The following is a 13,044-nucleotide window of genomic DNA, read 5'->3' as shown; positions in this document are numbered from 1 at the left end:
CATCACCAAATATTCACATTTGTTTTAAATACAGTTCACCACAACGATAACTACACTTTTCCACCTTTTTTTCATGTTGAACAGTGAATGCTGCAAATACCAAAGGCCATGTTTTCAAGTAGAGAAGAGTCAAGGCAATAGCTTCATTCTGAAATAGCTTGAGGATCATTCTACAATACTCACACAAAGAAAAAAAATGATTGGTTCCTGGCAGCTTCCTGTTTTCAGTCCCGTTTGCCATCATCTATGGCTTCATATCAATTGACACGGTGTAACATGTGAGATGCCATCACTGTTGACAACAAGCTCAGTAGTGGTGACTTCCCGGGATGCTCTGCGGCCCACTCACAGTCGTTGATCTCTAATAAAGGGATTTTCACAGGCAAACAAGTGTCATAATGCCAAGCCTCGTCGCATCAGGCCAGCGAAACTATCCACGTTTAATGGATTTTAAAGTGCTAAATGTGCCGACTTTGTCCATATTCACTCTCTTCATCTTCTTCTTCCCACTCCTCTTCTGTTCCTGGAGCGCTGAGCTAAACAGCGGTGGAGGCGAAGCCATGTTTGAGCGATCAACCTCTGTGATCGGTTGACTGGACTGCAAAGCATCATGGGAATTGTGTAGGTTCAAGTCACTGAGATGAGCATTTACTTGAGTGAGATGGTTTACGCCATGTAACATTGAAATCACCAAACTAGATGACTGAGCAGGAGTGTTGTTGAAATTGGCAACAAGTATATATATATGAGGCTTCGTTACTCAACCTATTCTAAAAATACAAAATACATTAAAAATACATTTTAGTTTCTCTCCTATATCCACGCTAAATTTTTACATGTATTTCAAAGTCTGATCTTCGCCGGATGAATGAGATAATTTTCTGCCATTCTGTATCATATAATCCATGACTCAAAAGCTTCAAGCCATCTCAGCTTGCTGTAGATACACATAACTTTATTTTAACTGACTCTTTCTTTTATCTAGATGCTAGGATTAAATACAATAAACAAAACTGCTTTATGAGATGTATGTGGATTTAACCTTTGATAAATCCTTGAGTCTTTCTGTCCAACCAAAGGAACGACTCTGAATATATCAATAATCCATTAGTCTTTTTCATCATTTCACCTCTTTACGGCCTCTTTCCTCCACCCATATCTGGGAGGGGAAAAAAAAGCTTTGCTGACATGCCATTAGAATGCTCTTAGATTGATATTGAATTGCTGTACTTCCTCTTTAAGTGCGTTTCAAAGTATGGCAGGCACTCCTCCGGGAAAACACAGATGGACTGTTTACCGTCCCAGTGTCATTGCATATTTTGCTCATTTCATGTTAAGTTTTGAGTCCTCTCAGTTGGACATCTTTTCTCCCTTCTCCTCTTTTCATTATTTAAAAATGATTCACCTCAGACATACGGTATGTGACATTCCAGGGCTCTGACTAAGAGACACATCAAGGCCTCGCACGGAGGGATGGCAGTTTCCTTCAAAGCCTTGATTCAAGAAATAAACATGCGTGTGGGAAACTTGAAATATTTTTAATCTGTTTTGAGCAGCTGAGGATTCTTTTGGAACATGTACCTTAATTAGTTTATGTTTATCAAACATATCAAGAAATGAATCTGCCTTCACAAAGCAGCCGCTCATGAAAAGGGGAATAAATATCCTTGTGTTTGTTGGAATCAAACTAAGTGACAGTGGAATTATATTAAGCAAAGTCTACGCTGAGAGGAGTAGGTGCCATGCTGGCATGTTATCTGCTCTGTTTTCGTTTATGCAAAAACAGATAGAAAAAAAGAGCAGCTGGAATACTGAGCAGGAATTTTATGCTAAATGTTTGGTGACATTTCTCAATTGAAATGACTCTTATGTCCACTAGTACTGTTTGGTGAGTAACAAATACATGTTGGCATTATTAATAAATTTCCTTTTGAAGTGACTGACGGTTCGATATACAGAGCTAGCTGGAGTAAAGATGATGGGATGGACGCTTGGTTATTTTTTGCTGTATTTGTGAGTCAGTGCTCAATGAGGAAAATATTAAATGTCACTTTGACTCATTTGGAATTCACATCAATTTGGAGTTTCAGGGTCCGTGTAGGCTTTGCCTGAGCTAAATTATAAATGGGGCTTTCAGATAGGATGCAATGATGGCAGCCTGCTCCATCATTAAGTACGGCTGTCCTGAGAAAAGCACTAGCAGAGTGGAGCGCAAACCAAGTTCACGTTGTCACGAATCCCCACTGCCGGAGGAAAGTTTTCAAGCTGCGACGCAGACCAGTCAAAGAGAGTCAAGAGCATTGCGACTTGCAAATGCCTCGCCTCTTCAAAATACTGTAGAGACCTGCTGTAAATCTATTCAAGTAAACACATCAGTTTGTCAGATATTTGGTTGTACCATGGCAGACGGATGATTCACACTTCACTTGTGAATGATGTAGTAGACCTCATTCAAGATGAAGTCCAGGGAAGTCCTCCGACTGCGGACGGCACAGTGGAAACCACTTTATGCCTGAGGCCATGTGATGACCCAGCGGTGAAGCCAGTACCAGCCACATCCCATTTGAATGTCCCATAAGTGTATCAGAGAGAATAACAGCTTCTTGAAAGTAGGGGCGCACTTTGCTTTTTTTTTTTTTTTTTTTTCAACATTTCACCAAGCCCTTCAGTTCGCACTTGCAAAACAAATCAAATATGCTGTTGCTCAGATCATTTTGTTTCAGATGCACTCAATAAAGTGAGTGAAAATATATTAGCATTAACTATAAATAAAATGATTATTCGTGTTCACACATGCATGACACAGGGAGAACATGAAAACTCCACCCAGAAAGGTCCAGGCCTGATTTTGAACCCCGAACCTTCTTGCAATAGTAAGCTACCTTCAGTGCTAACTATTGCTCCACAGTGCCAAGTAGGCACAAAGAGATTCAAAATCGGTGGTGCTCCTTTGTGACTATATATCTAGACAGCCAGCACTAACTATAGCTGAACATATATCTTTTTTTCTGTCACGCTCTTTGAGACATTCACATTCTGAGTTAAAGACAGCTATATCCATTTGTCTTCTCTCCATTTGAAATGCGCTCCGCCATGTATATATGTGCAGAGTTTGTGTTCCAAACTGGTGTTGTATCTGCTGCCAAATAGAACATTACATATGCATTGAGCACCATTCTTCGATGGCCTGTTGGCAGTCATTCGCATGCAGGTCTTTGCTTCTGTGAGAGAAATGTTGTTTCCTACAAGCCCCGCTGTGCACCTGAGTCACTCCAGAGTGCAGTCCCTTTATCAGAGCAGAGCAGCAGGATGGAAGAGCACATCTTAGGCTGATAGCGGGGCTGCTGCTCACGACTAATCCTGCTCACTGCCAGTGAAATAAAGAAATAAATAAGCATAGGGCTTGAGAAAGGAAGCGAGTGAAAATGCAGTTGTTTGGAGTGCAGTTCAAAGGCTTCCTTTCATATAGAGGAAATCGCGAGTTCTGATCCATAGATAGAGCTTGGGCTGAAGGACTGTACTGACAGGAAGCGTACGTGCGCATCTCTGTGTGTTCTCACATCTAAAACAACCTATTGATTTTCTTAAATCAGGTTTGCAGGTCAGCACTGTAAGTATGTTAAATATGAGAAGCCTCCATGTGGATTAAAAGAGGTACATTTGGTTGTAATGGTTTGTACAACTCTATCTGGTGTACCTTTTATGGTGTCCGAATTCATACTGCATGATCAGATTACGCCGATAACACCAGATACCCATTACTGTGTGAGAGGGATGAGATGATTTCATCCCTCTCTTTTTGTTTAGCTGACAGAATGTGTCAGCGGGAGCTGGCCATTAATCCAACTATTTATGAATCATGGCATAGAAACGATGTTGCTGTTTGATAAGTTTATATTATTGAGCGATTATTCTCCAGAATATTTTTCTAACATGACGTTTGGCTAGAGACGGAGGATAGATCGAGAGTTCGTCAGATTTACATTCCAGAATTGTAAATATAAAAGTAGTTTTATATTCTTCAGTTAATGAACCAACAAATTCTCCGCAGTAAATTGAATACATTTTATCGGCTTTCACAGTTTATGTTTGTCTTAATGGCCTCTGGTTGTTGTCCCCTGCGTACTCCCACGCAAGCCGTCTGTGCAACATATTAATAAATCAATAAGTCATCAATCTTCATTTATAGAGCGCCTCGCGCTCATGGTGGCTTGCAGCTCAAAGGTCTGTCTAGGATAAGGTATTGGAATCAAAAATAAAATACTTACACCATGAAAAGAAGAGGACATATGCCCCACCTTTCCAGCCCTCAGTAAAACCTACATACAAGTTTAAGAACATATGAAGTTAAAAAAGGGAGTAATATATATATATATATATATATATATATATATATATATATATATATATATATATATATATATATATATATATATATATATATATATATATATATAGTTAAAAAAGGGTGTAATATATATATATATATATATATATATATATATATATATATATTACACCCTTTTTTAACTTCTATATATTATATATATATACACAGTATATAACCATAGTTTGTTTTAGTTTTCGTATGTACAGTATTTAGTATTTAGTAATCGTATGTTGTTTTTTTTGTTTGTTTTTTTGAAGCGAACCGATTCAAAGAGGGAAAAAAATCACAGCTGTCTTGGCTGTTTCATATTCTTCTTCAGATGGAAGTGAAAGCACTTAAGAGCAGAGAAATGTGATTTATCTACAGAAGGCATGCAGATGTGCAACAAAGACAGAAGTGGTGAGAGTGGTGCTTTGGGAAATATTGTACTTTTTTTTGCCTCTTCCTCTTATGCACAATGAATATTTCCCATGCTAAATAGATAATGTAGCTGTCTCGCAGCCTTGAAACTGTGCTGCCCTCTGTCTGTACTGTATATGGCTGATGTTCTGCCTTGAGGCAAAATGTGGCAATAAAAAGCTTTTCAGGCGGGTAGGTTGTCAGCATGCTAACTTACTGATGATGCACTTGCCCGGATTTTTTTTTTTTTCTAGAAGGGTCCTCAGATATGGTAACGTCAACAACATCCATTAAAAACCTCATACGAAAGGCTAGCTGCCGTCTTAAGAGTGTAATTCTATTTCCACTGCATGTTGTGATTTGCTTTCTTCTGACCTTTACTTGTTGCTTCCAAAAAACAAACATGAGACCAATCTCTGAGGCAAGAAAAAAATGTGATTGTATTCTTATAACTGTCGAATGAACGGTGGGATTACCAAATAGCACGCAAGATCAACCGGTCGTTCACGTGGTTATTACATGTACTGTTTTTTAACGGGACCATTGATGACCTTTGGCAGTCCTGATGGATTTTCAACAATAGGTGTGCAGCAATTTCCACCGCCTGCATTTGTCTCTTTGTAATGTGTTGAATAAGAAACAAGATATTTCAATTGTTCAGCCGCTGCAGAGTTACAGGAAGAAAGAAAAGTGCAAGAAAGCACATGGTTTCTAGACAAAATCGTTACCAATGAAACATTACCTTGCTGAAGTCAGACAAGTTCGAGGCTGGGTTGAGAACCTGTGTGGCGTGACCATCCTCTCACAGGGTGATCAGCAAATCAGAGTGGAAATGGAATGACTTCATTAGATAAAGAACTCCAAACAGGGGGTCCACCCCAGAAAGAGCCCTGTGCACTCCTACACCCTCGAAATCCAGCAGGGAAGAGCGAAAGCCCTTCTAATAATTTGATACTATAGCTTAAACACCCGAGGCTGTGCTCAGTAAAAATGCTAGAGCATTGACTGAATTGTTTTTGTTGCTCTCAGGGCGATGACACTACATTTTCCTACTCTTACAACTGCAAATCTTCAACCCTGGGTCAAAACACTGAAGCAAAGGCAAAGAAATGACATGTAGATTAAACAGCAGGCTCAGCAATCTTTCCACGTTGATTGAACTCCAAGTCCTGCATCTTTTCCTGGACTTCTGAAACGCTCAATAAAAGACATGGTACATGCACCCATTCCCTCTTTGCCATCCACATCCTTTGAAAGGATGACAGCTACATCACAGTGAGTCAAAAATTTGTAGCCAACACTTGGCAGCCCAGCTGTATATATTTTTTTCTCCTCACTGAGAAGAGGAAATCAGGGATCCTACAGACATCACAGAATTCACTTTCTTCCCCTTGCTGCCTCTGCTCCCTCTGTTGTTATCCTCTGAAGGCTTAGTGTGACCCCCAAACACAACAGACACACTTTGTTGTTATTTTTAATATAAAATATCCATTCAGGGATTACTTGCTTTTGAGTGTTTATTCTCCGTTCTTCGCGCGGTTCTCTCTAAATGCACAACAAATTGAGTATTTTCTGAGCGCTGGCACTTCAGTGGAATCCTTTGTAATATCATCTTAAAGTGGTGCCGGTAACACAGGAAGTGTGTATGACTTTGTATGATTACTCTGGGCACATTTTAAGTCACTGGCAACTCTTTCTAACTATGTTGGAGCTTGGATTTACCCGAGTGGTTGTGAAAGGCAAATTTTCTGGTTTGTTGTACGTAGCAAACAATGTGTCGGAAAGATCTCACACTTACAGAAACATGAGCACAATAGGTACCAAGCCTTTTCTTCCTTTGAACCTTGGCATTCCTTGTGTGTTGCTCGGAACCAGTTTTGTTTCCACTTTGATGAAGACTTTGAGGACCGGACAGGCCTACTGCTCTGGCATTACCCCAATCCGATCTCAAAAATGCATACCGAGTCGGTCCAGGGTGGATTGAGGTGGAATGACGCTATTGCAAAGCCGTGACAAGAAAATCTGAAGCCCCTTCCACACAAACAGGGAAACGCTGGTAACCGCACAAGACTGACGTCGGACAGTGCCACATGGATGCTACGTTTCTAGTGACTTCATCCACTACATGTTGAAATCTAGTCCCAGAGTGGATAAATTTGAGGATGCTGGAACCCATCTCTATGTGGGCCGCCTATCTCCAATGAATGTTAGTCTCTTGTGGCTGTCGGCAAAAGCCCTCATTTCACGACAATGCTGGTGGAGTAGTTCTCTTTCCCTAACAACTGATCAGTTGGTTGTAAATAGCAACAGAATTTCTTCAGGTCTTTCATTATAACACACACCAAACAATAATTGTGAACACAGGCGTCTTGTGGACGTAACAATTAAAGAATATGGTCCACAGAAATGCCATTCAGGTTTAGCACTTCAGGCTAGCATTTAGTTTCTCACACCACAACCCAACTAGAACTTAAGCAATCGGAATTCATACAGGTTCCTCCCTTGTCTGCGCTGATAGAGCATGAAGGGGGACCACGGATCTACGGAAAATGCTCAGAAACATGAACAACACGCATCACTGGCCACTCTCTGGTGTCTCAGTCGATTTGTAGTTCATCGTCCTGTCTAACGTCGATTTGTTTTGCACTTTGCCTTCTTCATAGTTTGCTGTCAGAGCATTAGAGCATCCGATACAAGCCCGCCATATGCACTACATTGGTTTAGGGTTATTTTCAGTGGATTCGTGCACACACCTGAAATGACTCAGTTTTTACAGGAACCAGTATAGAAAAATATTGGATCGGAAAATGTGTGTCTGCGTGTGGCTGTAGCCCTGCAGGAGCGGTACGTTAAAAAAGTCTAGTTTGCTGAGAGATCCACCAGATCATGTTCATCAGTTGTTTTGCTCCTTGTTGCGAACCATGTTTACTGATTTATTTACTGATCTGCACCCATTCTGGCAATTTACTTTTGTCCCTTTTACCACTCTTTTCGGGACAGAAATCTTTGACAAAACCCACCTCTTTTCTCCTTTGTAAGCCATGGAGGCTACCCTACAGCATTCAGTGGGACAAGTGAGATGTTGGAAAACATTCAAGTAAGATGGTCCCAGGCTTTAGAATGGAGAGCTGAGTGTATTCTGTGATCTTCCTTTGACTCAACCCTTAAGCTGCGGTCGTACCCGCATTCCCCCACATCCTTCAACATTTCTCCAAATGACTTCAGCCCCATTTGCTTCCAGGAAATATCTCCACTAAAACCATATCCAATCAGAACCCACACACAGACAATACTTTTCACTGACATCAAAAAGGCACTCGCTTCAATTTCAGCACTCATGAAGAAAGTCTACAACAGAACCCTTTGTTCCAAACTCACACGCCTCATTGTTTGTATACCCCCAGAATTTCATTTAAAATTGTGACTTTACCAATCCGCTTCTGTAGACCTTTAATTATTCGACGCCGCACCTGTAGTTGTGTTGCTAGTGCTTTGCTCAAGCGGACCTGGCTGAGTTACCTGTCAGCTTACTGGCCGCATATTTTCTCGGGGCTTCAGTCCTTTCGAGTAACAAGCAAAGCAGAAAGCAAAGTGAAACTTGTGGCAAGCGCACTCTGTTCTCACTCTCCGCGCTCTGTTGCAGAGACCACTACAAGACGTTTACTTGTCGGCGTCTTGTGCCACCCCTTCCCTGCAAACACCATAACAAAACACCCCAGGAAGCCACACTGGGAGATTTGCTGACTGGTGAAGTTTTCTGTGCATGTCCGACTGGGGAGAGGCCTGGGGCAGAACCAGGACATGCTGAAGAGAGTTTTTTTTTTTTTTTTTTAGCTGATCTGTAAATGCCTTGGCGTTACTTTGGATGAAGCGGTGGAGGTTTCTAGGCAGAGAGACGTCTGGGCCTCAGACTCATGGTATCCTTTAGTGAAAAAATAAAATGAAATAGTGAAGGAAAAAACACAGCACCCTGTTGACTGAATTTACTGACTCTCTTCTTCAAAATAACCCCAGGAAAAGCACATACTTTACTTGCTTTGACGGATGTGTAGGTCATATTTGAGTTTTCAAAAGTCAGACAAAGCAGAAATGATATAGCGTCAAACATAAAGTTCTTCTCCGAAGAAACGAGGAAAAAAGGGAATGCAGGTGGAAGTTTCATGACAATTCTATACACAATGACATGCTTTCATCCTCACCACATCCTCCCTTGGTATGTCACTGTATCTTATCAGAGCGTTCTTTTCCCCTCCTTTTTTGCTTTTGGCAGAAAAAGACAGGAGACATGAAATGTTTTCACATTTCTTTTCTTTTCATCTTTGACAAGACTTTGTGAAGGTAAGTCAGAGAGCGGAGGTGTGCCATTTTCCTCCAACTACCAACCAGCAGAAGTATAAAGCAGCTTTCCTGCACCAGGGAGATCACCTTTCACTCAAAGGCCAGAGACAGCAGTGGAACGTTCCCTGTCATTCCTAAAATTAGTGTTGTGAACGACATCAAGAGAGTGTGCTGAACTCGACTGAGAAACACGCTGTCATCTTTCTGGATGTACAGTTAGCGCAGGAAATGGTTGCAATTCTTCCATTTTTGTTGGATGACTATTGTGGTTTCTGCACACTGATATTTTGATACCTGCAACCTCCCACCCACTTAAAACCTCCTGATCTGGCGTCGTTGTAATTGGCTTGTCTCTCACACGAAAGGCTGAAGTTGACGTCTACCTTCTGACTTCACTGGTTGTTGGCAGGTTGACGGGCAGCCAAGAATGGCAGAAGTGTCTTTCTCCGACTAATTGGTTTACCGTAAGAAATGGATACGTCCTCAACAAAGAAAGAAAATGTAATCATACTGCAGCAGTGTTGATGGACGGGTAATTTAGGAGCGACTGTAGAAAAAGGTGTTATTATATTACGATTGTGACGAGTTTGGAGAGCTGAGCAAAACCAACAATGAAAGCATGTGATTTCTAGACTTTATGTAAGACTTTTGTTGTACATTGAAAACCTTTGAATGATTGTTGTTCTACTACAGGGTTTATCAACGACAGGGGCCTGAAATGTTCCCAGGGGACGCTGTGAGGGCCAGATATAAATTGCTCTTATAATCATAGCCTTCTGCATTGGGAACGATAAAGCACCCTAAATACTGGACTATAGAGTGCACCGGAATATAAGCCACACTCACTAAATTTAAGACAGAAAATAGGTCTTGTTCATCGATGAACCGCACTGGCCCACAAGCCGCAGGGGCAGTGGTTCTGTCCACACCGTAGAAAGGTCAGTGGTGCACCTGACTTAAAAATGCACAAGGATCAGTTCAGAACTAGTTTTGAAAATGGGGTCCAACATCAAAACTGACTCGTGAAACAGACTCTGCAATGGTCTAAACTTGAATCATGAACTCCTCACATCTTTTATTTTCATTGAAGTGCTCAAAATGTGCTGTTTTCGCCCTTGTGTCCGGAGTTCTGACACCACAGCCGGTCTCAGGTGCTGCTTCTGGTCAACAGTCCTCCAGCAGATCAGCTCTGTTGGTGGTGCAGCGGACATGCGGCCGAAAACAGCGCATTTTTAGCGCTTCAATGTAACGCCCGTGATTTCATCGGTTTGATGTGACAGGGCTCAATGTTTTGGCCTGTAAAAATCCATATGTTAGGCATGTTTTGTATAAGCCGCAGGGTTCGGAGCGTGAGAAAAAAGCAGCTGTCTTTGGAAGTCAGCTATCACTGGTTAACAAAACGATATGACATTGTGACAACCACACATGATGCTGTTCAGTCGATCTGCATCGTTGCCAGCAGTTGGGATGCGCCCAACATGAGGCTGTGGACGGAGGTGTAATTGGGCAGCAAGATTGTTATTCAGTGTATTCAACATCTGGTTTAAATTCCAGATATTCGTTTCTGATCTTTTGAATCATTCCATCATGAAACCTCTCCTTTACTACACATTTGTCTCCATCATTTTTATTTTCACTTAAAAAAAAACTTTTCACACACACACATATATACATATATTATGTGTGTGAAAAGTGTGAAATAAATGAAGCAACAACCTAATGCAAGCGGATATGTATGTTGCCGAAGAAAACCATGCAAGAGAATGTGGGCTTGGTTGAACCATGTATCAGCTCAACATCACATAGAAGAGGAAGCCAACCCTGAAAAAGTGCAGTGCAGAGCAGAGCGTCTGTTTTGTAATGGATGGAGGATTTTTTTTTTTTCTTTATATATTCAGTACACATAAACACATCAGAGCACACCTCGCTGGAGGGAGGCGACAGGGGCAGCAGAGTGAGTGTGTAGTGGCATAGAATTACCATGAATAATTAAAAGACTGGTGTGAGCATTCTGGTAGCTCTTTGATTGACTCTGAAAGCCCCAGGAAGAAATTGGCAGATGAGAGCAAACTGTAAAAGGGTCAACTCTCTGCTCTCAGCTCCCTGCCTAAGATTTGCCTGGCTAAAACCTTGAATCAGCAGTGTGTTAGCAAGCCCTTTTTGTGTTTGCCTGCCCCAGAGTCAGAGTTAAATTCAGCTCATCAAAATGAAACTGGGTACAATTGAGAGCGCTGGTCTCCGCAGGACGACCCGACACCAGATCCTACGTTCGTGCTGGTCTATTAATGGTTTGTCATAGCATGCGCTCTTCAAAGAGGTGTCCTGCCTGCCAATTGCCAAAATGTCACGTTCATAGTAAGTGGATGGATTCCGGAGGAGAGATACAAAGAGGAATAGAAGATGAAAACAAAAAAAACAAAAAAAAAAAGGCCGACATGTCCCTGCCAGTGAGTGTGGCCCTTGGGGTGTCGATAAATTTGCTGAGTGTACAGGGAGGAGAGGTCAGCAGGGACTAGGTCTTGGCAGCAGCCCTTCACCTTCCCAAAGTGTCCGGATGTGGGCGGCTTCCCATTACTCATCCATATCATTTTGCCAAGCCAGCACCAATGTCCTTAGATATGTGACATGAAGGCTATTCAGCCAAATGAAAAGTGTAGGTGACTCATGTTGCTGGTCACTGACCATCTCCAAGATGCTCATGAGCAACAGACTTACAGACTGTTTACTGCTCATGCGGCTCACTCAAATATAGGACCAGTATGATTGAGTGCAATAATAAATAGATAAATAAATGCAGGAGACATAACTATACATAAACAAAACAGTCATGCAATGTTTAAGGAGGTTGTGCTGAAATGTTAAAGAAAACCTTGGAGAGAAGTGAAATGCTTCCGTATAAAATGAGGAAAAATACTGTGAAATTTCTGTTTTATTTTACATTGTACTGTAAATGTTTGATACAACAATGACTTCTGTGGGACCGTCAAGGGGCCATTTCTGGCCTCCGGGCTGTTCCACTATGCGTTTAAAGTTTAAAATTATGCTGACACAGCGGGCGCAGGTGGTTTCAGGACATTTTTGTTAAATGTAATGCTCATAGCCAGTTATTCCTGCATACGGTCAAAAGGCACAAAGAGCAAGATTTAGCTGCTCCCCTCAGTATAATCCAGGTACTGAGCATGTACTGCAAGGTCCAGCGAGTGCCTTTTTCTTTGTATTGCGCTTGTACTGGAGGTAATTACAGGCCAGGTGTTTTATATTGGCTTTTTTTCGTGAACAAATTACTCTGTTAGTTTGCAATGATGTCTTGTGCTTTTTTTTTTCTTCTGCTGAGTATGTGTACACTGGGTTTACATTAATGCTGACGCCATCTTCAACCCATGTACACAAGTATAAGGTGCCTTAACATTTATATGAAAGCATTGATTTTCAAAAAAAATGTGGTGTTAATTATTATTATTATTATTATTGTTGTTGTTGTTGTTGTTGTTTCATTGACAACTTCAAACCTCAAACCCCACACTGCCAGAGCGGCTTCAATATTCATTTATTCATGATAAATAATATATAATGCAAAATATCACATTTACTTATATGTGCAAAAATACATAAAAAACATTTTTGACATTTCACGATTTTCACATTTAACGACGACTACTGTTAAACTTAGTATTGCATGTTGATGCTGAGACATTTCAAGAGAATCAAATGTCCCTGCCCCTAATGTCCCACATCATTGTGTGAGGATGACAAAGAGTAAATGGGGTTATCACATGTGGGCGGGGATAACAAACTTAGGCTCTTGTCATATCGTGTCTCACTTGGCCATGCGCTTCACTTATGGTGCTGCATAAATGTATCCTAGTCCTGATGTGGCCCCCCTGTGCCTCTTTTGTCTTTAGAATACGGGAGAATAC

At 41.2% G+C, this 13,044-nt stretch overlaps 1 protein-coding gene across 6 annotated transcripts in view; it reads left to right on the top strand.

Annotated features, from left to right (window-relative positions):
• LOC128758479 (protocadherin-9) overlaps window positions 1-13,044 on the top strand; it is a 170,235-nt gene that overhangs the window by 89,330 nt on the left and 67,861 nt on the right. The window lies entirely within an intron of this gene.

This window comes from Synchiropus splendidus, chromosome 5 (assembly GCF_027744825.2).
Source record: "Synchiropus splendidus isolate RoL2022-P1 chromosome 5, RoL_Sspl_1.0, whole genome shotgun sequence".
Taxonomy (NCBI): Eukaryota; Metazoa; Chordata; class Actinopteri; order Syngnathiformes; family Callionymidae; genus Synchiropus; species Synchiropus splendidus.
The sequence above is the reverse complement of the archived record's forward strand: the minus strand, read 5'-3'. Positions and strand labels throughout refer to the sequence as shown.